The following is a 24640-nucleotide window of genomic DNA, read 5'->3' as shown; positions in this document are numbered from 1 at the left end:
ATAAAAGTGAAAAAGTTGTAAAAGAATCAAAGCTTCAAATCAAAACCACAAGCTGTTTCATTAATCACCACCTCCAACTACAAATACTTCTTATTCCATGCACCACTATACCTTCTAGACCATCTACTCTTTCCATCTTCTTCAGTAGCAGTTACTATATTAACCTCCTGTCAGTCACTTTGCAAGCCATATGTGGCCTGTAAATACTCTGATAAGCAACTACATTTCTTTCCACCTGGCTAATACCTTCCCCCAAATAAAACTTTCTTTGTACAAGCACACTATTTCATGTAATATATTTCCACTCTGAAATTAAATGTTCTCTGTTCTTCTGTTCTTGCACAAAATGGTATTTTTTTAAGAGTTGGCATTCTAATTTTAAAATTACATTGTGTGAATTAGAGCAGAACCTAAGGTGCATTTGCTGTTGAAATTTTAGAATAAAGTATTGAACACATTGAAACAGAAAAGGAAAAGGAAAAGGAAAAGGAAAAGGAAAAGGAAAAGGAAAAGGAAAAGGAAAAGGAAAAGGAAAAGGAAAAGGAAAAGGAAAAGGAAAAGGAAAAGGAAAAGGAAAAGGAAAAGGAAAAGGAAAAGGAAAAGGAAAAGGAAGAGGAAGAGGAAGAGGAAGAGGAAGAGGAAGAGGAAGAGGAAGAGGAAGAGGAAGAGGAAGAGGAAGAGGAAGAGGAAAATGAGAGAGAGAGACGGGGGAAGGGAAGGGAGGAAAGGGAAAGGGAAAGGGAAAGGGAAAGGGAAAGGGAAAGGGAAAGGGAAAGGGAAAGGGAAAGGGAAAGGGAAAGGGAAAGGGAAAGGGAAAGGGAAAGGGAAAGGGAAAGGGAAAGGGAAAGGGAAAGGGAAAGGGAAAGGGAAAGGGAAAGGGAAAGGGAAAGGGAAAGGGAATTTTTTTTTTTTTAATTTTGCAGTATAAATGTTGCCTGTGCCTTGTACTCTTTTTTGAAGACCTCCATCTATGCAGAGAAAAATCCCCAAGCTTTTAAAACACTGTTTTCAGCACAAACTGCACAATCAATGGTAAAAGCTGAGAAGGTTCTGGCATAGAATTACTTATAACCATTTTTCTATGTATTTGTATGTATGTACACAAAGACGGATATTTTTGGTGTTTAGTTTCTACTAGGAAGCTATTCTTTATGCCATGAATTTTAGACTGGGACATCCAGTTCTTTATCAAATGAATGACAAAAATGTGAATGCTACTGAACACAGACATTAATATAAAGACTAATCAGTTTCCTTTTCTATATGACTTCCATTTCAAGGTCTTCCTTTCTTCAATTAGTCTCCATGAATTGATTGTTTAATGCATAACTAATCTTGAACTTGTTCTTCTCTTGCTGATAGGAAAATTAAAGTTAATTTTGTTGAAGTCATGGTGCTTATGTTGCACATTTATCAGATGGTGATATTTTCAAAATCTGTATGGCAGCTGTTCTGCTTCTCCTCGGCAGTACACTGAAGTCAAATTTATTTATAAACATGCAGACCTCTACCCTTTTTGCTGGAAAAAAAAAATCTACATTAATAAATAATTTTTCCCTCATGCTGCTAGAAATTATTTTTCCATGTGCTGTGTTTAACAGGTTAAAATATAATATTGCTTAGGCTGGAAGGTCTAGGCTGCTGGCCAAAAGGGCTAGACAAACCAAAAACAAATGAGTACTTCTCTATAGAAAGCACACACACAAAAAGATATATGTAGAGGTCTGTAATATGGTTTTTTGCTACAGCAATTATATTTTAACGAAGCAGAACCATACATGTGTCAATTACTTGAAATTAATCTGAACCTCACCTCTGTACCTGTTGGAGTTACATGATCAAATCCAACCTTTGTAAATCTCCTTTTTCAAGTTTTACTTTTTCCAAGGGATTTTTGTTTATAAAGCCCTGGTGAGACATACCTTATTCAGAATATAATTGCAGCTCTTGCATTCACCTTCCACAGATTTTAAACAACTTTTTTGTAACAGGTTTTCCAACAAAAAACTCAGATTAAGTTCCCTGGAGTGGTAAAGCAAAATGAATGAATGAAGATGAAAGTAATACTACACACAGTATTAAATCCTCCAAATCAGCTACACAGAGGCTGTGAATCCCACCTTAGAATACATATGTAGAATGCTGACCATATGCAGGGCTATAACATAACTGCTAAGACAATAACAAAGAGATAATAGAGATTCAGAATTACTGCACTACTTTTGCAAGAAAAAATGTGGGATTATTTTTTGTTTTTGTTTTTGTTTTGTTGTTGATGCTTTTTTTTATTTTTTTTTCCCAGCTGTGCACTATCCAAGTCCCTTCAAGCCTCCTAGAATCACTTGAGCCATTTGTACCATATTTTTTGTATACACAGATGCCATGGGCTTGTTTCACTGGATGAAGTAGAGATGGAATCTGCCTCTCTCTCCTGTGCCAGCCTTGTTCTGTGCCCCAAGACACAGCAGAGCATCATGTGCCAGCAGGAGGATGGAAGAAATTCAATTCTGTTCACTCAAGTTTACCCACAAGATTATTCAAATAGTCTAAGCCTTGAGCTTTTGAATTCCCAATCCATAATCTTGACTATGTTGTGACAAGCAGATCATTTCATCAACTATAATGAAATATATTAGCTGTATTTCCTCTCATTTTAATAACGGGGGCACAAAATTTATATTTTTCTGGTTTGGTTTGTTGTTGTTGTTGTTTTGTTTCATTTTGTTTTGTTTACTTAACTAGCTCAGGTTTCTTTAAGTAATTACTAACGGGTCATATCAAGTTTAGCTAAATCTCTTGACATAAGTGCTCAAGCATCATAGGACAGCATAAAACAAAGAAGCTTTTATCATCATTTGGAGACAGAGAAATAAATATAGGTATCTAAGCATATATAATTGATGAAATTAAACAGCCTGAAAGTATACAACATTAATAAGCATTGGGAATTAATATATGAACTTTAACAGTTGTTGAGGAACTGCCTGAAAGGGATACAACACAAAGCTGTGATGAAAGAGGAACTACGAGGCTGGGGAAAGGCAATTAGGAACTTTTTCAAGTATTGATTTTAGAACTGATGTTGTTTAAATATTTTCATCAATGACCTTGGGAAACTGAGTATGAGTATGCTAATGCAATCTACCAGAGCCATGTATTCCTTTTTTATCAGGTCATTACATTCCAACTACAACATAAAAAAGGCCATCTGGGTTTCTTTTTGTTACATGATAAGCTGCTGCTGTGAAAGCACTTTGGCTTTTGGCCCACTCTACCACTGTCCTACCCAAGCCCCCTCTAATGTGAAAAGGGAGCAGAACACAAACCTTACAACTCCTTTTGGGGAGGCTAGTGAATATTTTAGGGAAGTTACACAGTCTCTTTCTTATAATTCTTTTTCCTGAGAGCCTCTTTATGTCCTCACCTTGACATGAGCAGATGTGTGTTGCATAAACAAAGTTCAGTTACTTTCAGTTATCCGCAGTCACATACCAGACGCACATTGAGTCAGGTAATGGGAGCATGCACATATGTCATTCCACGTGGAAAGAAAGAGCACAAGTGTCTAAATATAACCTACAGACAGGTTAGGAGAAGACATTTGTGCCAATGCAAAGAATGAGGAATAAATCTTATGTTACAGACTTAAATGACTATATTGCCAAAAGTTACCCAAGTTAAGCTATCTAATCAAGTTTGAGGGAAAGTGAAGTGAGAATTACCTAATTATACTACTTTGGGATGTTCTTGATGTATGAATAATACCCTTGGATCAACACAACTTTTAGACGCTCTTTCTGATGACTGTTATTTTAGCATGAAGTAAATATATAAGATACAACTGAAGTTTCTCTTGAAACAGCTTTTCTTTGAGTCAGCCAGCATTCTATGTGCATAGTTTAATAAGGTTTGCTTCTTCTTCAAAAAACCTTAAAAAAAGGGAAAAAAAAAAAAAAGGAAAAAAAAAAGAAAAAAAAATTGTGGGTCTGTCTTCAATAATGTGTTTTAAGACTATGTACATTTTGTGTGTTTTTGAAGTATTCCAGCCTCACAGCAAATGTAACTTTCTTCTTTCTATTTCTGAACTCAAAGGAGGTCAAACCTGGATGATCTTTGAGGAGCTGAGAAAAACATATTTGCTCATTTTTCAGATTGTTTTCAAGTTTACAAGAAGTTTAAAATTATGAATAGTCAAAAACTGGAGGAAAAAAAAAAAAAAAAAAAACAAAACAAAAAAAAACCAGTTCTTTATTTTTCTTTCCCAACACAGGACTTCAGGTGTATACCTGAATTGCACTTATTTTCCTACAACCACTATTTCAGAAAAATTGTGTTGGAGACAATCTTGTCCATAATTTTACATAAATGCATGCCATTGGTAAGAACAGACACAAAGTTGTCTAGGGTGACTGTTATGTGATATGAATCATGTAAAAATTTTTGCTTAGTAGTTGCTAGACTGGTCAGACTCAGGGTGTATTAACATAACAAACAGTGAAAAATATATTATTTTTAAGCAGAGGATAACATTACTAGAAGACCACTATAAAATAATCCATACCCTGATATACTCTGGCTTCCAACAATTAATGGTTTAGGAATGTTCATAACTGGGGGTTGTATTTGACTTATTGCTTTTAACAGCACCAAGAAGATCTGTCTTTTCTGAATTTATCTAACCTCTTTTTGAATCTGTTTACCATTGGGTTTCCACAAGTCATACTACTTTTGTCTTAAATCTGTTCAATAATTTCACACTGGTCTACCCAGTTCTTATGACATAAAAAGGTAATAAGTAATTTTCTATGTAGTGTGTCCACACCCATTTAAGTTTCAGAGTTTAATGAATGTTTTTCTGTTCTGCCTTTGTATTATCTTCTATTCTGAAGAAGATCATTCTATTCTTCTATTGTGTTTTTACTCTTTCCTCATACAAGAGTCACTCAAATCATCCCTGTTAGGCATCCATTAATTTTTCTAATTCCACTATATCCTTTGAAACATGAAATAACTAGAACTGCAGGCAATATTCAAGACAAAGGCATGCTATTCATTTGTTGAAATTCACAACAGTATTTGGTTTTTTGTTTTCTCTGTTTGTCTTTGTTGTTATTGTTTGTTTGTTTCCTTAACTCCCCTTCTAACAATAAAGCCCAATGTTCTGTTTTTCATCTTGCCTGCCACCAAGCACTGGAACTGACATTTTCAGAGAACCATATACTGTGCCTCCTGGATCTTTTTCCTCTGTAATTGCTAATTTGATGCCTGTAATTGTATGAATATACAACTTCCCGCATGCACTTAACCACACTGAAATTCATCTCTGAGTCCAGTTGTCCAGTTTCTGATATATATGTTACAATGCCTAATCATGAATAGCGCCAAAATAGTATAAAAGCAAATGAACTATAGGGAAAAAAAAAAGATAAATATACATAGGTCCAAAATGAAAACACGTGTCTGATTCAAGATATCTACATACCAACAGAGAAGTTAAGTTTAAGTAAAGATGTTTAACTATCAACTCAGCCAGTGTTGTTGCAAGTTTAGTTAATGTATTCTGGACAAAGTGTTGTACCAAATGCCATAACTGCTTCACAGGAAAGACTCTAGTTTCAAAGAGATCCAGACTACAATAATGTTAAAAAGAATTTAATCTTCATGCAGTCCTGAAGCTACTGAAGTCAGAGAACATTCAAGCCAGGGAGATTTGATACTAAATACGTATCACCAAATGAGGGAATGATGTTTCCCACTACCTTTCACACCACTGATAATTCCCCCAGTCAGAGAAATGTGAGATCTAGAAAGAAAAGTAGCAGACATTTTTCATTCTGTAGTAGATAGAACCTGCCCATTATATCACGTGCATTTCACTATGGGTATGTGAAGAGATCTGGAAGGCCTGAAATAAAAAATTATAATTAACAAAATAAAATCATTTCCTTATGAATATAAATTTAAGCATTTAGAGAACTCCTTATGTCACAAAAATTATTGAAATGAAAATTAGAAAACATTCAAACAGATTAGAATCAGAAGAGACCAATTAAAATTAAACATTTATTTTGCATACACAAAAGTGAGTATATCAACATAATAACCAATAACTGTATTGTATTCTCTCTGTTGGTCATGAGATGCAAATATTGACATGAACGGTAAACCTTTAGAAAAATTAATGAATTTCTCATGCAATAAATAAGGTATTGCCCTCTCATTCCAATCAAATCTTTTCCTAAAACTCACTACTACCTAAATGCCAAAAAAAAAAAAAAAAAAAAAAAGCTGATATATTTTGCTAGGCTATAGATCAATCATAGATAAGTGCTATTGCTTATTTATGAGTTTAAAAAGATTAACTCAGAAATAACCTGCTATGATGCTAACAGATATAGAAGTGCCCTCTAATAATTTATGAATATGATTAATCTGGTACTGGAAGATTTCGTTTTTCAGCATACAGGTGTGGTCTATTGGCAAGTAGGACAGAGACACAGAGATTGTCAAAAAAAGAAAAAGGTGGGAAAAACAAACAAACAAACAAAAACAAAACAAAACAAAACCTTCTCCTTAGCCCTTTAACAACAAACATCTAAGAGAAAATCCTATGAAAGTATAAGATTACTGCAATTCTTTTTTTTTTTTTTTTTTTTTTTTTTTGATAAGATGAAAAGATTTGCCATTGAGGTAGCTTTTATAACACGTGAGACAGATCCACCTGGTAGAAATGTTTGAAGATGCTACCCCTGCCCAGGGAATGGTATATAGATCAGTCTCTCTGCTTATGTTTATGACACTCAGAAAGGTTTTTATTCAGTACTGAGATTCTTATGCTTTAGTCTGTCTTTATGCTTTGTTCTTACTGTTAAAATAAACAGTGCATTGTGTTTGTAACCACTTATATGTATTCATACCATGGGTACAAGTGTACTGACATTGTTAAGCAAAGATTGCTACACCCTTATTCATACCAGAGCAGTCCAAGCCTTCTGCTCTTCAATTTATATGGAAATGAGAGGGTCTGGGTAGCTCTCTCCCAGTCACTTTCTCTGACTCTGAGCATCTGGAGTCAGCACTGTGAGGGAGAAAGGTAGGCTATGAAAGTAATTACCTGAAACTTTCCTAGAGAAAGAACAGTTATTCTTAACTATTCCCTCACTTTTTTTTTTTTTTTTTTAATTTAGTAATCACCTCTGGATATATTAGCATTGGGAAAGATTCACAAAAAATATCCTGGGTAGAGTAGGTATTATCTACCAGTTTAAAAACACATTTGCTGGGAGTTTTGGATTGTGCTCAGGCTCTACAAAAAGTGTTGTGTAGGGAATTTTTGTGATGAAAGATAAACATATGTTCATTCTACCTAGCATGTCTTCAGAAGCTTGGTCTCCCTGATGAGCTTAACTATTAAAAGAGGCTGGGGCCATGTATAAAATTATGTGGGGGAAAAGACTGAAGCAAACAAAAATTGTGGTGTCAGTTTTAATACTGATGCAGAGGGAGTTTCAAACAAGCAGCTGAGAACTGAAGGATGTCATGGGACAAGGGAACATCTTTAAATTTTGCATAGTTCAGCAGTTAAGGCAGCTGATACCAGGATGATATTTATTAGCCCACTTTTGGGTGATCGTTACTCCCAGAAAAGACTGGATCATGTGTGTTCACTAGCAGCTTCAGAGAATACCAGCTGAAGGGGGTCATCCACCTCTGAGTGAATTAAAGAATAATTTCCCTCACCATATGTCAGGCAGGCTATCAAATCAGACAGGAAGTGTAAGTGGTGAGTCCTAGACATTTCTTGGATGAAACCCCTTCAGCACCAGAGATTAGCCAGATAAAATCATTTTTACCTGTGGGGGAAACTGAAATCACCAGCCTAGTAGAAAATGAATGGTAACTAAGAATTATCCATTAGAAATCATAGTATCCCATTATCAGTTTCTGTCACTGTCCCAGAGGCTGACATTCAAGAACCTAAAACATAAATATTTTTACTCCATTAGTTGGCTAATCTACAGTCTTTTGGAGCTGGCTAACTTCCTTAATCGGTCAGTTGGTAAACACATGCAAATCACAGCATACCATAACACACCAGATAAAATGAGAGTAAATATAAATGATAGCAGAGAGATGCTTGAGCTGCTAAAGAACAAAGTCTCATGGTAAAGGATATGCAAGTTTAATATTTGTATACATTTTCATTTTAGCATATAATAATTTTCTAATGTATACACTACTTACTGTGCTCCTCCACCACCATCCTGCTGGCCAGCACAAATTACCATACAACAGCATTTTTAATATCTCAATATTGGGGGAAAAAATAAAAATAAAAAAAAAAATCCACCCTCTAAGACTCCTACAGCAGCCTGTTATTTTCAAGCCAGCTGACATCACTTTTAATATTTCATCTTTTTCAACAGCTACAAGACAAAGTGAAGAGAGATATCCATCTTTTAAATTCTATATATTTTAAATCCTTGGTCCCAGAGAGATATTCATGAGAAAAGTATCTCCTTTGAATATTCATCTAGATGAAAGGAAATTTGCAAATTTGGATCTCTGACTTTGCCATTTGAGCCAAAATGCATCCCACGATTGCGCTGCTTTTGCATATTTGTTCATAATATTATCCCCCTTCCCCTGCAACTCTAAAGCTACCCTGTGCATTCCCAGCTAAGGAACAGATGTGATGTGTCATCTACAACAGAGAACATTCTGACTTGCAGTAATAAAAAATTAAAGATCCACTGTCTAACAGCTTAATATTAATGGCCGTTATTTACAAAGGTAATAATAAAAAAGCCAAGTATTTGATATAATTTTAGGTATCAATTCTTGATCTGAGGAGTTACAAGCCATTCTGCTTTTACAAAGTGTGGTATTCTGTAAAAGAGGAGAAAAGTGAACTGAGCCTCCAAAAGCATCATGCTTTCCTAGTTCTGTAGAGCTGTCCTTTTGGTACCAGAGGAAGCTGACAGAGCTGGAAGAGCTTTGTGTACTCGAAGAGGGGCAGTACATTTTTTGACATGCACAGGGAAAGAATCTTTCTTTAAAGTCACACCCTAATATCCTTACTCATAGAGTCACAGAATCATTAGGACTGGAAAAGACATCCAAGATCATCTGGTCCACCCATCACCCTAACACCAGTGTCACCCACTAAACCATGGCCCTAAGCACCAGGTCCAACCTTTCTTTTACCAGCAGCTGAATGGAAACAAACTTCCTGAGAATCTAATCACCTCTAAGTGTGGCATACCTGTTATCTTGTATATGTTTCTGTAAACTAACTTCCATACAAAAACATTTATTAGATAACTACCCTTAATTTTATCTAAAGTGGCTTCTTTGTAAACTCTAAGACATATTCTGATCTAGTATAAAACACTGTGATTGTCAGAAAGATACTCTATTTTTGCTAGAGAGTATTTCTTGGAAAAGCCCTACATCACTTTTCTCTTGTGTTTTAATCCAATATTCATAAAGGATTTTAGCAGAATTAGACTCATTGGAAAGGACATATTAGAACAGCAGAACAAGTAAAGAGAATAAAGTTTATGAGAGGACTGAACTGAACTGCAGGGGTTAACAGCTTTCTTATCTCTACAGCCCTTAAACTTAGCCCTTCAGCTTAACAGTGGCATGTCCAAGTCTGAATCCCTAGAAATTCCAGCTGGCATTTGGAGTACAAATTCAGGACTACGGATGCATTTCAAGACCAATTCAGACAATCCTGTCAATCTGCAGCTAGAAAACCCTAGCGTCACAAAGGACTGGTTGAAATAGCTGAACATTTATGATTTATACTCATTACTGTCTGATGCGAATAGCAAACTGGCAGAGCTCACTGGAAAGTGACCCGGGGCTTCTCAGAGGAAACACATAGTACACACCCTTTAGAATAAGAAAATGCAAACAAACAAGTTCTCTCTAGGCCACTTTCGTAATGACTGAGCACAATCTCCATCACGGTTGCCAAAGTCAGCACAGAAGTGGTTTTAAATTGCATGTACCAAAGCCAGCAACAGAGGGCTATCTCATCTTGAGAGAGGGGCGTCTGTGAGAGGGAAAAAACATGGGCTAAACTCAGAAGGTCCAAGAACATTTTCATGCTAAATGACTATACTATCACCATCTTACTTCTTTGAGGGGCAGCACGTGCCCATTACACAGAGTTTATAGCAGCTTACATCAGACTTAAATTTGGAAAGGAAAATGCAACTAGCCAGCCTAATGTGCAATTTTTCCAACACAGCAAGAGCCAGAGATGTTTCCAGCACACTGAATGGATCCAGCACAAATCCTCCCAGCTTTCTTTGAACCACAGCTGACTTATTTTGATGCAAGGGGCTATGATCACAAATGCATAGGGCCTTTCTGGCTCTACTACTGCAAACTATGGCTTTTAGCTTTATCTCTGTAACTAGGAAGGCAGATATACCAACATAAAAGTGATTCAGAAGCGAGAATGGCCTTCTACGAATGCCATTTTTATTGCATGTGAACAGGAGGTTAATGGTATTGCCTGTGTACTGTATAACTTCCCTTTATCTCTGTGAATCCAACAACTAAGCTACATTTCTGATATCTGCAAGCACTGATTATTGTTCTTCATCTCTCAGACACTTTCTAGGATCTTTCATATGTAAGTTAGATGGGAGTTTTTACACAGGTGGTTTACTTTCTGCAACATACTCAAGAAAATTTTGGCATGTGATAACAAAATGTTGGAAAAACAGGCATCCAACTACTAGTAAAATAACCAGTGAAGAGCAAGATATGCATACAGTCTGCACTAGGAGAGCTACTGCTATGTGTTACTGAAAGGATTGTAACAGTGCTACATGTAGAGAATGGTACTATAAGGAAGACTCAGGGATTTTTGCCAGTGAATAGTATACTACATGCTAAGAGGTAGACATCACTGGACTAAAATCTTGTAAGTCAGTGAAGAAGAAATAGTAAAACTTTCTTTCCTAAACTCAGAGTTGTATTTATAGCTGTAGAGCGATTAGCAGGGGAATGGCTGCAGCATGTTTTTTCAGACAGAAGTGAAGATACCATTGCACAAGCTGACTGCTCATGCAGGAAATGTTTAAATACTGAACTATTGAGAAAGTGAGCTAGAATAGCAAAGCTCTCACTTGTCCGACGTGTCAGCATGAGGACACAGTAGAGCTTCAGGAATGTAAATGAGACTTTAATTTGGGTGGCTGAGTTCAAACACAGACCTCACTACTTCTTAAATTACAGTGAAAAGTATATCAAAATTCTTACATCCTTCACTGAACTATATCATCCTTTTTTATAAAAAGCAGAGATGTATAGACAAGCAAGCTTGGCCATGTGTAGACTTACATTTTAAGGATTTCTGCATTCACAACACTTCCTCAATTGTATTTGAAGGCATACTTACAATCAAACATGTTTTCTTATCTTGTTGTTGATAGTCTTCTGTTAACGTTATCTTATCTTTCTTCACGTGAGGAATTTGGAGCAGTAAGAGTAACTGAGCATCAGGCTTGGAGAAAGAAAGCAAACTCTTCCAAGCACAAAAGAGACCAAAGCCATTGTCATGGCAACAAGAATCAGATGTGAATACTTCTCTTGCCTATATTCTAGCAGATTGGTGAAAATAATCTATTTATAAATTGGAAGTGCAGTGTTCCTGGTTAATGATCAAATCTCTACATGATAGACTGACTTATAAATTGCAAAGAGGAAGATTCAGAGAAACAGATTTGTGTATTAATTAAGGATTTTGTAAGAAGGTAGAAGAGTTTATAGGTATAATATTAAAATGAAAATTTTCAAATGTCTTCTTTTCAAAAAGTTATCTATTTCAAAGCGTTTTCTCTTACCATTTATTATGTTGAGAAAAAACTTTTTTTTTTTTTTCAGAGTATCTCATAATGAAATAAATTTCTTTAAATTAAAAATACAAACAAGAAAAAGGTAGCAGACCTCTGCAGTATACAAAACCATACATTGAAAACAGAACACTGTAATCACTTCACTTCACTAAACAATCTAATATGTACCTAATTCTTAACTGTAGGTTGTTTTTGGTTTGGTTTGATTTGGTTTTGTTTGCTTGGGCTTGGAGCTTTTTTTTTTTTTTTTTTTTTTTTTAAAAACAAAGTTACATTAATTTGAAAAGGCTTTTGGAAGAGCATAGATCCACTGATCCTGTACCACAATGCACCAATATTTGCAAAATATATTAAGCATATAAAAACATTATGTGGTGAATGTTTAACATAATAAATACTTGGAAAGTATTAGAAAGCACAAAAGAGTGTTCATTTAAAAACTGGGATTCTAAGTCATGTCATCCAGGCAGTACCACTTTAGGTTTAAAGGAAATTATCTTTTCTCCCATTTTAATGTGACACAGTCTTGACAGCCTGCCATCCTGACTGTGCTAACTCTTGCCTAATAACAGATGATCTCAGTAAGTCAGAGGGAAGTCGCTGCAGACTGACCTGACCACAGCAATCTGCTTTCCAGAGCTTGAGTGGTACCTACCTGCCTGGAACAGCTGCCTCGCCAGCCACTGCAGCCCCAGGGTGCCAGCCCCTCCTCACCTCCTCTACAGCATTTGCTGGAGGAGGCTGCCCATGCCTACCTCCACACCTGTGAGTTAGCTGGGATCATCAGGGATGTCAGCAAACATGTTGGACTTCTCTCCTGGAGAAAGAAACCCTACAAAGAGCAATGTGAATCTGCATCATGACTTACTGGCTTTTCAGTCATTGAATCTGACAAGAGCATTTCTGTTACAATACCATCCAACATGCTGCCTACAGGAAGACTGTTGTTTCAGTGCAAATCAAGGCTCTAGCATTAGGCAGGTGGTAATGACAAAGCTTATCATCTTGGGTGATCATAAAAATGCTCTTATGCTTTCATTACATCGAGTACCGAATGAAAAACTGTGACCTGTTCAGCTGCAAGAGGGAGCTTGAGTTCACGGACAAAGGAAAAGTAATTTCAGCAGCTTTCAACCACAGCCCAGCCTCGCGTGACAGGAAGTGCATGCATAAAATCTGCCAATATAGCCTATATGGTAATGTTGATCTTACAGTCTTCACTCCAACTAAATTGTTATATAAGTCTCCAAAAACATTTCATTTTGCCTTTTAGGTTTACATCCTTCTTTCTCTCTCTCTCTCTCTCAATATACATGCATACATACGTTTAATATTCCATTTGCTCTGTGAGTTTTGTGTCCAAGCTGTTCATGTAAAATGATATTCCAAAAGATAAGGTTAAGCCCCAGAAGACTGATCTCCCTGTGAGCACCAATTGTGCATGCACGAGAAGAGTGTCATGCAGGGAATGTTTCAGTGCGCCTCAGAGCTGACTCGTTCTTTGATTCACTCTTCAGAAGGCCTATTTACTCTCCCTGTAGACTGAGTGCAGAGAACCAAGAGAGAAATTAGCCTCCAATGATGAAGGTTTTTCTTTCCACAGCAGTCTGTATGGTTGCTGCCATGGTGTATACTCCTACATGAGATTACTGAATGCTTTTCATACTTCGCTTCATGACAAAATGTACCATACAAACATTAAAATGCAACCTCTGCCTTATGCGCTGGTCCTTTCTAAGACAAAGTAACACATACAAGGTCTCAGTTCTAATTTTCAAGTTTCCTAATGACTTGGAACAGAATATCTAAATAAATGATTTCCGTGTCATGATGAAACATTCAAACACATTATGGAAGCTATAGCAAGACTGAACAATAAATTTGTGCAAAAATTAAAGTGCCCAGAAACCTCAAATTTCACATGCAAGATATATGTGACATTGCCTCTTTAAAATAAATGTACTTCTCTATCATACATCTAAAATAAAGCCTTACACCCATCAAAACCAGCAATTAGTCTTCCTGACTGTAGAAGTAATAAAAAATGCTTACTAATATTCACAACTGCTGTTTGGAAGAATGTCATTCCTCTTTCTGCCTTTATCCACTAGAGCAAGACATCTTTCAAGGTCAACCTGAGGAACGCTGTGTTTTTCCAAAAAACGTTTACTCTGTCTTTTATGTATTAATTCACAGGCACAATGTTTTTAGAGCATTTCCTCAGCTAGAAACTCAACATTGAATACTTCAGTATTCTCTTATCATAGAATAATTCTTAAGCAATCTATAATGAAGAAATCTGGGTAAATGTTTGTCACCGACATTCAAGCATTCAAGTTACACATTGTTTTATTCACATGGGTCAGACTCATTGTATGAGCTCTACCTGTTTCAGAGAGGGGCTTCTCTGCAGAGTAAAGAAACTTTTTTTTTTTTTTTTTCTAAGGGCTTCTTTCTTTGGCTTGTCAGAAGATATCCTCACATTTTCTCTATTCAAACTGAAATGATTATAAGTGTGAGTTGGCTGGATTTGTCCAATGTCCAGATGACAGAAATCCATTAGTGCTTTCCAAGATCTCAGATAAGAGTTTCATAGGGTTGCCTGCTGATGCTCAGCTATGGGAAATGCTGCAGTGTGCCAACCAGATTGTCGCTGACTGTTGTGCAACCAGATGCTGTACACTGATCTCATCTTTCTAGCTTTAGTCTACAAAAGTAGTCTTGCCCGTCCCCACTGTTACCTCCAAATCCTATAGAAGGTTGCATGTTTCCTAAGAAAATATGAATTTTTAGAATCCAAATATCTCAGTTTGCCAAAACACTGTAGGTTCATATTTCTCCCTTAATCTGTAATAGATTTTTTTTTGAAGGGGGTGGGGGGCATTCAATATAAATTTTTGTTTCTAGTTAGTAAGTTTCATATCTCTTGTACTATTACAGTCGGCAGGCCAAATCCCAGGCATATTAACAGCAATGTAATAGTGTAATCTGTTTTGAGACAGTCTTGGCTAGATGCTCACTCTGTCCCATTTTCTGCAGTAGTTATCTACTGTCAGATTTCCTTTATCCCCAGATAAATTCTCTCTTACCTTGACTGAAGTTTTGAAAACTACAGGAAGTCCAACAGTTTAAAATAATGATGTAGTCTCAAGCCTTCCTCTTCCTGGTATAAACAGTGGACTCAGGCTCTGATCATTAAATGGTTTACTTCTCTCCCATGGAATACTCCATCTCTGAGATCCAAGCGTTCTCTCTGTGACCAGGAACCAGGTCATTTATCATGGACTTGAAGGTGAACTCTATTCCTAAAACAGATTATTTCTAAGATGGCCTGTTGATTTGCCAGCTTCATAAATTTACATAATTATCTCTCTACCTTATAAATAAATAAATAAATAAATAAATAAATCTGTGTTCTTGAGTGCAGGCCTGCCATCCTATACACATTTAACAGTAGTGGAAACAGAAATATTTTTATTTCTTCTAATTATTAGATCATTAATATGTATTTCCTCTTCTAGAGCAAACCAAATCTTTTTCACAGCAAGTTTGCTGCTATTTTTCTGAAGGGTGGTGATTCAACAAGAACTGAATTCAAAATTATTGTAACAGAATTTCAGATTGCTAGTCTCTTGTCCCAAACATTAGACCACAGAGCTCTGCAGTTAATTGCAGACTTCCTCCCATAGTAAGAGTGATATAAAATGCAAGGAAAATATCTGAATATTCAATTCTCTCAATGAGTTCTTAAATATTTTATCTTTTCTTGTAATATGGACAACAGATTTTCAAAAACTCTGTGTCCCCAAACCCGCATCCAGTATAATAAACATTATAGGTATTATAGGTACCATAACATTTCCAGCTTTACACTATAGTGTAACTCAGAGTTTCTTATCTAGCTGATGTAGTTCTGAAAACCTGGCAAATCCACAAGCAGATGATGCATAATAAGAGCCAAGTCCAACAAAAATCCTTCCATCCTTGGCTGTCTGGGAAGTTATCCAGTTTTGAGCGATTTCAGTTTTCTTTTTGCCCATTGAAATTTCTCTTTGTTGATTGTCTGCTTAAAATAATTAATCATTTCTGACATGATTCACACTTCCTCAAGTTCAACTTCATATCTGCAGACTTAGGTTTTCACAGGCCAGTTGCAACTCTATGGGCTTTATTCAAAGGTTGTAGTTTGTACCAAGATACCATCTTTCAGCAAACAAGGAATAGCCTTCAAACATGGTATGAGGCATCATGCAAGACAAGAGAAATCACTTTGTATTATCACAGATCTGGCATTACCACGAAAACATTTTTCCTTTGTCCTTTGGATTAGTTTCGACTTGCCAATACCTACTTTTAAAGCCAAGTGCAGAACACAAAATTAAATTTAACATCTGTGCCAAGTTACTGTGTATCAATGCCAGTTGAGAAAAATCCTCTGAATCTCAGTGTCCAGTTTGATCCAAATCTGAAGTGGTGTTTAATTTATTATCCTCACTTTTAGAGGAGGAGCACCCACAATTCTATACCTCCCATCATGCCACAGCCATCACATTTCCAAACCAGTCACTCTGTGACCTGCTTGTCAGAAATGTTATCTATCACCACAGTCACAAGACTTTGGGCACCTAATGACACAGGCAGTACCAAAGTGAAAGTGAGCATGCCTAGAAAGCCTTGTAAGCACTTTGGCCACAGTTTGCAATATAAAGGTCAATTGAACTTTTATTGGTCTTTTATTGATCTTATGTTGTTGAATTCTAGAAATCTTGACAGAGCTGATACAACATTCCCGCTTACTGGATGAAATATATGTGTTGCTGGTGGGTACATGCTGTTTATCTGTGTTTGTAAATGAAACACAGGGGTGGACTGATGGAAGACTCTTTATGGGTTTTGATAAAGTCTTGAGCAATGAGATCTCATTTATTTATCCATTTATTTATTTATTTATTTATAGCTGCTGGCATATACTTAGGTGGTGCCACTTTAACATTTACCCCCATACTTGTCTCATACTAAACAAGTGAAAAATAGCCACTTTTTGTCTTGGATTTAGAAGACTTCTCTTTATTCCTAGCTTGAAAGAACTTTCTTCTTTTCCCCATTCCACCATCAACAAAGGAATATGTAGTAGCTGTCTTTCCCTCTCAGCTAGTGTTTACATAATTCACTGTTTCATATTTTATGTATTAAAAATTTAAAAAAACCCTACAACATGGTACCTACTTGTCAAAAAAAAAATTAATAATAATAATAAATTACAAAATGAATGGAGATTCATTTCTGATCCAGGTCTGCAGAAGTTTTAACAGCTAAAATCTCCCAAACATTGGTTTTCAATTTCAGCTATTCCTCACATATTCCATATTGGAAAGCTACAAATAGTCCACAAATCCTGAGTTTCACATAGACCATACCTTTAAAAGGAACCTCCACAAACTCAATTTATAAGGCATCTTTCCTAACAACAATTACACGTTTGTTAACTATTCTAAAATCCAACTTGGCCCAATTATTAGCATCTTGGCTTATACTCCAATGTCCCAAGTTTTGGTGAATGAAATTTCACAACTCAGTTTGTCCTTTTTGAGACCAATTCAGTGTATAGGCTGTGGATCTCTGCCAAAACCATTTTAAGAGGTCTGTCTTGCAGTTACATTAGGGCTTTCACTGATTCTTTCTCTTGTCCAATAGCCAAGCTAATAGAGTTCATTTACCATGTTACAAGCAAATGCAATGGGACTAATTTTAAAACTGTCAAAATAGATGGTTTCTTTCTGGTGTGCATACCTTACTTCTTTATCCTGGGTGAGGGAGTTTTATTAGCACGCTCCATTCTGAACTGAAACATTTATAACAGCTGTATTCAATCTTTTGACATATTGTTTTCATCAGAATCATATTGCTTAAATTATTTTAGCTTGGAGTTGGTCCTTGTTCATAATAATTCAAAATATGTGGAACAAAGATAATATTCCTCTTCACAGTCATGGATATTAACAAAGAGGTTTGTGAACAAAGGTCATTTTCCATTTGCAGAGATGTTTTTCTCAGTACACTGCTGCAAGAGTTTCAGATAACAAGGCTTATCCTAATGTATTTCATCTCCATTAGGCATTTTAAAGTACAAGTCCAAATTCATCTCTAAACTTGCCAGTTTCCAGTTTTTCCTGGAGATGTTCAGTACTGCACGGTGCACCTGTAAAATCATTTTTTATAAAGGTTGTTCCTACTCTCAGCTTTCATCTATCATCTTTGGTCTCATGTGTTTAAACACACAAGTAGATCTTCTACGAGTTTGGATTTTCTAAAGAAGCCTGTCCTTCCTTTGGCAGGAATGAGCCATGAGGCAACACAGAATGACAGAATAGCTGAGGTTGAAAAGGATCTCTAGAGATCATCTGCTCCAACAACCCGCTTAAGCAAGGCCACCCAGAGCAGGTTGCCCAGGACCAGGTCCAGGTGGCTTCTGAGAATCCCCAAGGAAGGAGACTCCACAGCCTCTCTGGGCAACCTGTGCCAGTGCTCCATCATCCACACAGTGAAGAAATGCTTCCTGATGTTTAAAGGGAGCCTCCTGTGCTTCAGATTGTGCTCATTGCCTCTTGTCCTCGCACTGCGCAACACTGAAAAGAGCCAGGATCTATCTTCTTTGCACCCTCCCTTCATGTATTCTTATACACTGGACAGGTTTCCCCATGAACCTCCTCCTCTCCAGGCTGAACAGTCCCAGCTTCCTCAGCCTTTCCTCGTGGAAGAAATGGTGCTGTAGAACAGAACCACACAGCCAGGATAAGAGAATTATGTAATGTCATTATCAATCCCTCTCTGATTTTTTCCGTTTTCACAGCTATTCCTTTTGGCCACCACGTCAAATCAAGCCAAGTAAGTCAACAAAGAATTTTGTCAAAAGATACTGAACTTTTGGTTGAGTTGGACTGAGACAATTTGCTTTCTCCTCCTCAAGTCTTTGTGGGAATTGAGAACGACTGCTGTAAATGTACAGTGTGGCTGATGGCATTTAACTGGTGTCATCAAAAACAAACAAACAAACAAAAAACAAACAAACAAACAAACAAAAACCTTCACTGTCATCTGGAACTGCTTATTTTCTTTCAGCAGGGTTTTTTACTGCTGTAATCTTTGAAGATCTTTTCAGTTATTAAATTTCAAGTTGGCTAAAACATTAATATACCCCGTTTTCTAGAGAAGTTTCTGATCCAGCACAATCAGGTTGCTTATTCTGTCTTTAATGTGACTTGACGGACTGGATGTTTTATGGTTGTTTCTCAATTTTGTCCAACAAAGTCCAACAAAGACTTTGTCTATGCTTACAGGTCATCTTTTTACCTTTTCTAGAAATATTCCAGTTGTCTTTGCTTCAAAAATAGCTTACCTACTTTCAGTATCTTAGAAGATGGCAGATCCTAGCAGTTTTAGGCATTCTGCCTACAATAATATGTAAGTCCTATCACATAATTTTGTTCTCAGTACATTATTGCTTGATTTTTACAATAGTACAAGAAAATTGCTGTGCAGAGAAATGTTTGGAATTGACTCATAGTTGATATGTACCAAAAAATTCAAAACTTGCAAACAAACTTTGGTTTCACTCTTTTCTTGATGTTCCTTCATCAAAAAGTAAAGGCCTCCATAGTAAAAAGACTATGGTTTAAAGAGATCAAAGGCAAAAATTCTAATTTCTGGAAAATGAATTGGGCTGCTGTATTGGGTTTATGTGGAAAGGTTTTGGTAGCAGGGGGCTGCAGGGGAGGCCTCTGTGAGCACAGCCCAGCAGCTGCCCCCTGTCAGATCAGAGCCAGCTCCAGCTGCTCCAAAAGGGACCCACTGCTGGCCAGAGCTGAGCCAGGGAGTGACAGTGGGTGCACTTCTGGGAGAACAGAGTTAAGGAAGGGGAAGAAGGGCTGGGCAACAGCAGCTGGGAGGGAGGAGTGAGAACCAGCCCTGCAGCTCCCAAGGTCAGTGCAGCAGGAGGGCAGGAGGTGCTCCAGGAATGCAGCAGCAGTTCCCCTGCGGCCTGTGCAGGGAGAGGCCCCTGGTGCAGCAGGCTGTCCCCCTGCAACCCATGGGTCCCACATGGGGCAGATCTCCACACTGCAGCCCCCCCGTGGAGGAGCCCCCGGTGGAGTAGGTGGATGTGGCCTGGAGGAGGCTGCGGCCCCCTGAGAGCCCCCGCAGGAGCAGGCCCCGGGCCGGAGCTGCAGCCTGTGGAGGGGAGCCCACGCAGGAGCAGGGGGGTCTGGGGGGAGCTGCCGCCCACCCGTGGGAGACCTGTGCTGGAGCAGTTTGCTCCTGGGGGATGGATGGACCCCATGGTACAGAGCCATGTGGGAGCAGCTCTTGAAGAGCTGCTGCCTGTGGGCAGCCCCTGCAAGATCAGTTTGGGAAATTCTTGCCCAGCTGGGTAAAACCACCACAGCTGCATCTCAGTCTTTCTAAGGAGATTTGTATACACAAGTTACATGAACTGGAGCTTTTTCCAAACTAGCTGTATCTCTGCGATCATGCCTACCTGCTTCTGCAAAATAGAAGGTTACGAAACCTGTGATAAGAACTCAAAGAGAAAGCAACACATACCAGAGAAATCCCTGTCTTTGTCAGTCACTGATGTGAGCAGGTCAATCTTAAAGGGTCCCTGGTGCCCAAAGCCCTAACACTGGGCATCACCATAAGGTCTGCAGTTGAAGGTTTCACGGAATCATAGAATCATAGAATCATTCAGGTTGGAAAAGATCTCCAAGATCATCTGGTCCAACCATCCCCCTACCACCAACGTCACCCACTAAATCACATCCCTAAGCACCACATCCAACCTTTCCTTAAACACTCCCAGGGATGGTGACTGCACCACCTCCCTAAGCAACCTGTTCCAATGCCTAACTACTCTTTCTGAGAAGAAATGTCTCCTAATTTCCAACCTTAACCTTCCCTGGTGCAACTTGAGGCCACTCCCTCTTGCCCTATCATTGGTTAAAATCATCAGAGCATTTATAGCATATATGACTTCTGGAAGAAAATAAGTAAACTTTGGTAATAACCGATATAGGTCATTAGGTATAACTGATAACTGCTCAAGTGGAAGTTTCATCATGCTAACTAAGTAAATCTTAGACAGAGATTTGAGATCTACCTACGTAAACTCAGCAATCTGTCTTGATGAGAACCAGTGATTTATGGATCCCTGATCATACACAATTCTGGCTTATTAAAGCATAGATTATTTTCTTTTGGGAAATGGGAAAGAAATGAAGGAGGAGAAGAAGACAGAATGGAGCTAAAGGCTATTCAAGAGAATTTTTAGATGAAGGGAGAAAAATGTGTGTTCTTGAAAAGTACAGTAGTAGAGATGTGAGGCAGTTGTGGCAAGTCAGTAAGGCACACACCTCACATGCATGCTCACTGATTTGTATAAAAATTGTGTAATTCTTTAAGACCTGTCTGAGTGTCAAAATTCAGCAAACCTCGAGCTATGGTAGCCAGTGCAGCCAGTCTGAATTCAGACAGCTCTGTAAAGTGCACTGTAAAGAGCTGAAAGGTCGTGTACTTGCTGAAGCTTCCAGAGGCAGATCTTTTGAGCAGAGTTTGGCCCCACTGCAACTCTACGTGAATCTTACCAAACAGTCATTGAGGAACAGATAGGGTTTCACCCAAGATGACTGATTGCCATTGTCGTGAGCTTGGAAAAAATCCATGAATTTGGATAAAATCTATGAACAGCTTACACATAGGTAAGTGTTCAAGTGACTCCAATCTCATTTAAAACATAAAACATTAGGAACGGTTTGGGACAAACACAACTTAGTAGTTGTCCAGTCACAGCTGTAGGGAATGTATTTTCTTCCCCATGGTATCAAACACTTTGGCAACTCAACTCACCTTGACTGACTGCTGTGTTATGTTGTTGTTATAAAAAGAAAATATAGCGTGTTATCAAAAAGTCATCCAGGTTCAGATACCAGCATTACACACTAAAACAAGTTATAAGAGGTAGCCATAGAAAATGATATTTTGCCATACTACACAAGAATATCCCAATGAAGTGGGTAGAGCTGCTGGAGCAGTCTCCTTCAGAACATTCATAAAGTACATACAGATTCTGAATGATCTCAATAAGGTTAAAGAAAAAGAAAAGAGAAAAATTTAAAATCACCTTTGATTCAAGAAAATGGACTTTGATTGAGGTCTCCAGGAGAAATACTGAATTTATAAGGAACAGCACCAGGCATATTGGCAGCACTAACCTTCTGAGAACACTAAGAAATATTTTAAAGATTATCCCAAGAAAAATGTGCATAAAGCCTGTATCAAGAAGAAATCTGGCAACGCTGAATGTTAGAAACAGAAAAGGAGGCAAAGGCAGCATACATCTCCTCCCTGAGAGAAACATGGTTGCCGTGTCTGAAGAAGTGCCACTGTTACCTTTCCAGAGCATATGAATGAGACCATCACTGATGAAATCACCAGGTTATCTTTCATTTCCACTGTTTTCCCTGTGGTTGAGCCCCCAACCTAGAGGCCGTCATTTTAGAGGTAGATAGAAATTGAGCTATAGTTTACCCTACCAGTTCTTCAAAGACTGGCTTCTCTAATAGAGAGAAAAAAAAAATATACAAAGCCTTTCTTTAAATTGCCTAGACTTATCAGAAGACATGTGCCTACATTGGAATTCTGATGGTTCTCAAGATATTTCTGCAGTGAAATCACTAATAATGGAAGCAGAGTCTGAAAAAGCATCTGGCCCAGCTGGCAAAACTGCAGCGTCCTATTCTCTAGTGCATGCATGTATGCTCCAGTTTGAGCCTCAGCAGGGGCATGTAGGACAGAAGTCCATGTCCTAGGCTTTTCTTCCTGAAGGAAAGGGAAGGCACAGTCTAGAAGTTAAGTGAAACAGGCTTCATACTGATACACCTTAGATCCAGAAAGAAAGCTGCAATAGATCTGAGGCAACAGTCCCTACACATAGAATTTGTCAGGGATTTGTTTCTACCCAAGCAGTAAAGGCTACATGCAAGCCTTTATGCCAGAGCACAATCTTCTTGCTCCATTAGAGCAAAGTTCAGGACAGCACACCGGTCAACAATTTGGCCAGAGACTATAGTACTTCACAGGTCATGATTTGAGAGGAACTGAGGCACATGCCTGCATGATGGTGTGGTGAGAACAGTTGTGCTAAGGCGGGCAGGCATTGCTGGGATAAAAAAAAAAAAAGTCTCCAGTTTAGTCACACACACATTATGAATGGATTCATAGACAGACTGTCAAAAGACATTCCTTTAGCAGGTATCATATTGCAGAAAGAATATGTTATGTGGAGAATCTGAAGCTCTGAAATGTATCACTGTCTTTACTGTTCAAACATTGGAAGTTTACATTCACTATGGAAATACTTTATTTAATCATTTTCTCATTACCCTCAGTGTTGTTAAATAATTTATATAAAAGACAGACCATAATGTAAGTAACACATTATTGCTACTACATAGAAATGCCAGCAGACAAAAGCTAGAGATGCAATATGCACTGTAGGTATTGATTAGTTCATAAAAATCTGTGTATTAAAAGACTGTCAGATTCCCAATTTGAGATTATAATTTACAGAAATATCAGAGACATACTTTGTGCTACTAAGAACACTGCCGGAAAATCTTAATGTTTCTCCAGTAGGAACAAAGCTTATTTTCAAACACAAATTAAACTTTTTCACACGTTCCCTCTTTCAGAAGACAAATTCAATGCCTTTGGCTGATTTTTGTTGTTGCAGATTCTTAAAGAAGTTATTCTTAAAAATATATAACCACATATTATGACAGAGTTGTTATCCTACAATAAATAGGACAATGAATTGAATCTACATTAATTTTACATTTTGTCATACATAAAACTACATCAAAAGTCAGATAATCTGTTAAATGTGAACAACGTTTTTTAATGTCCACAGATGTGCAGAGAGATGTTGCACCTGTTATTTTAAAACTTGATGTACCCAGGTATACATCAAATTCAGTACATTTTATTTCAAGAATTAACAGATTTTATGTGCAACTGGAATGCATTCTATCCAGATTGTCAAGTTGATATTACTGATTCTAGGGTAGGATGACCTTAAAAAAGTGATGTGGTGCATCAGGTTGGACCCATACCCATTATTGCCTGACAGATAGATGTATACTAAGTATATTATAAAAGTATATAATACTATACTTTTATTCTTTATCTTGAAATATCAACTTCAAAATTATGGGAACTTATGTGGTACCTATATATGTGTACTTCTACATGTATAGCTAAGACTATCAAGTCCAGCATCAAACAGTTTCAGGCACCGACTGCAACTTATACTAACTGCCCGTGCAGCTCCTAATTTTCAATCTCCACCAGTGCTGTGGGAAGCAAACCTGCAAACCATCTATGCCTGTTCAACTTGTCATATGTAATTACAACATACTACATTAGCATTATGTTATTTTCTTAAAACCATTCGGTCTAATTACAGTTGAGTTGTAATTTTTATTATGTTTTCTAATGGTGTATTTGTTAATTTACAAAAACTGCTTCCATTACATTAAACTCAAATGCAATAAGGAGCAATGAGATTAAATCAAATTAAAAAAAAAAAAAATCCAAACAATATTTTTACACCTTTTACTACATTAGAACCATCTCCTATTTTACTCAATGCAAAGTTTCTTTTGTGAAGGAAAAAGTGCCCATCCCATTCCCTGTTGTCACACATGCTTAGA

This window comes from Anser cygnoides, chromosome Z, assembly GCF_040182565.1.
Source record: "Anser cygnoides isolate HZ-2024a breed goose chromosome Z, Taihu_goose_T2T_genome, whole genome shotgun sequence".
NCBI classification, from domain to species: Eukaryota; Metazoa; Chordata; class Aves; order Anseriformes; family Anatidae; genus Anser; species Anser cygnoides.
This window is presented reverse-complemented; position numbering follows the sequence as displayed.